Source organism: Oncorhynchus kisutch, linkage group LG26 (assembly GCF_002021735.2).
Source record: "Oncorhynchus kisutch isolate 150728-3 linkage group LG26, Okis_V2, whole genome shotgun sequence".
Taxonomy (NCBI): Eukaryota; Metazoa; Chordata; class Actinopteri; order Salmoniformes; family Salmonidae; genus Oncorhynchus; species Oncorhynchus kisutch.
Window position 1 is genome coordinate 37,856,793 of NC_034199.2, and position 2,605 is coordinate 37,859,397.

The window sequence follows — 2,605 nt, forward strand, 5'->3', positions numbered from 1 at the left end:
GATCAGTAAGATGGTCAGTTTTACGAGGGTATGTTTGGCAGCATGAGTGAAGAATGCTTTGTTGCAAAATAGGACGCCGATTCTAGATTCTATATTTGGATTGGAAATGTTTAATGTGAGTCTGGAAGGAGAGTTTACACTAGGTATTTGTAATTGTCCACATATTCTAAGTCAGAACAGTCCAGAGTAGTGATGCTGGACAGGCGGGCAGGTGCGGTTGAAGAGCATGCATTTAGTTTTATTTGCATTTAAGAGCCGTTGGAGGCCACGGAAGGAGAGTTGTATGGCATTGAAGCTCATTTGGAGCTTAGTTAACAGTGTCCAACGAAGTGCCAGAGGTATACCAAATGGTGTCGTCTGCATAGAGGTGGATCAAAGAATCACCAGCAGCGGGAGCGACATCATTGATGTATACAGAGAAGAGAGTCGGCCTGAGAATTGAACCCTTTGCCCCCCCCATAGAGACTGCCAGAGGTCCAGACAACAGGCCCTCCGATTTGACATACTGAACTCTATTGGATAAGTAGTTGGTGAACCAAGCGTGGCAATCATTTGAGAAACCAAGGCTGTTGAGTCTGCCAATAAGAATGTTGTGATTGACAGAGTCGAAAGTCTTAGCCAGGTCAATTAATACGGCTGTACAGTAATGTCTCTTATCGATGGCGGTTATGATATCGTTTAGGACCTTGAGCGTGGCTGAGGTACCCATGACCAGCTCTGAAACCAGATTGCATAGCGGAGAAGGTACGGTGAGATTCGATATGGTCAGTAATCTGTTTGTTAATTTGGCTTTCAAAGACCTTAAAAAGGCAGAGTAGAATAGATATAGGTCTGTAGCAGTTTGGGTCTAGAGTGTCTCCCCCTTTGAAGAGGGGGATGACCGCGGCAGCTTTCCAATCTTTGGGGATCTCAGACGACACAAAAGAGAGGTTGAACAGGCTAATAATAGGGGTTGCAATAATTTCGGCAGATAATTTTAGAAAGAGAGTGTCCAGATTGTCTAGCCCGGCTGATTTGTAGGGGTCCAGATTTTGCAGCTCTTTCAGATCATCAGCTATCTGGATTTGGGTGAAGGAGAAGTGGGGGAGGCTTGGGCAAGTTGCTGTGGGGGGCGCAGGGCTGTTGACCGGGGTAGGGTAGCTAGGTGGAAAGCATGGCCAGCCGTAGAAAAATGCTTATTGAAATTCTCAGTTATTGTGGATTTATCGGTAATGACAGTATTTCCTAGCTGGGAGGAGGTGCTCTTATTCTCCATGGACTTTACAGTGTCCCAGAACTTTTTTGAGTTTGTACTACAGGATGCAAACTTCTGTTTGAAAAAGCTAGCCTTAGCTTTCCTAACTGACTGTGTATATTGGTTCCTAACTTCCCTAAAAAGTTGCATATCACTGGGGCTATTCGATGCTAATGCAGAACGCCACAGGATGTTTTTGTGCTGGTCAAGGGCAGATAGGTCTGGAGTGAACTAAGGGCTATATCTATTCCTAGTTCGACATTTTTTTAATGGAGCATGCCTATTTAAGATGGTGAGGAAGGCACTTTAAAAAAATAACCAGGCATCCTCTACTGACGGGATGAGGACAATGTCATTCCAGGATACCCCGGCCAGGTCAATTAGAAAGGCCTGCTGCAAAAGTGTTTTAGGGAGCGTTTGACAGTGATGAGGGGTGGTCTTTTGACCACAGACCCATTACGGATGCAGGCAATGAGGCAGTGATCGCTGAGATCTTGGTTGAAAACAGCAGAGGTGTATTTGGAGGGCGAGTTAGTTAGGATGATATCTATGAGGGTGCCCGTGTTTACAGATTTGGGGTTGTACCTGGTACGTTCATTGATAATTTGTGTGAGATTGAGGGCATCAAGTTTAGATTGTAGGATGGCCAGGGTGTTAAGCATGTCCCAGTTTAGGTCACCTAACAGCACGAGCTCAGAAGATAGATGGGGAGCAATCAATTCACATATGGTGTCCAGGGCACAGCTGGGGGCATAGGGTGGTCTATAGCAAGCAGCAACGGTGAGAGACTTGTTTCTGGAAAGGTGCATTTTTAGAGTAGGGAGTAGGCTTCTAATGTTAACATGCATGAAACCAAGGCTTTTACGGTTACAGAAGTCAACAAATGAGAGCACCTGGGGAGTAGGAGTGGAGCTAGGCACTGCAGGTCCTGGATTAACCTCTAAATCACCAGAGGAACAGAGGAGAAGTAGGATAAGGGTACGGCTAAAGGCTATAAGGACTGGCCGTCGAGCACGTTCAGAACAGAGAGTAAAGGGAGCAGGTTTCTGGGCATGATAGCATAGATTCAAGGCATAATGTACAGACAAAGGTATGGTAGGAAGAGAGTACATTGGAGGTAAACCTAGGCATTGAGTAAAGAAGAGAGATATAGTCTCTAGAGACGTTTAAACCAGGTGAGGTCATCTCATATGTGGGAGGTGGAACAACATGGTTGGTTAAGGCATATTGAGCAGGGCTATAGGCTCTACAGTGAAATAAGACAGTAATCGCTAACCAGGACAGTAATGGACAAGGCATATTGATATTAGGGAGAGGCATGTGTAGCCAAGTGATCGTATGGGTCCAGTGAGTGGTTGGGCTGGCTGGGGA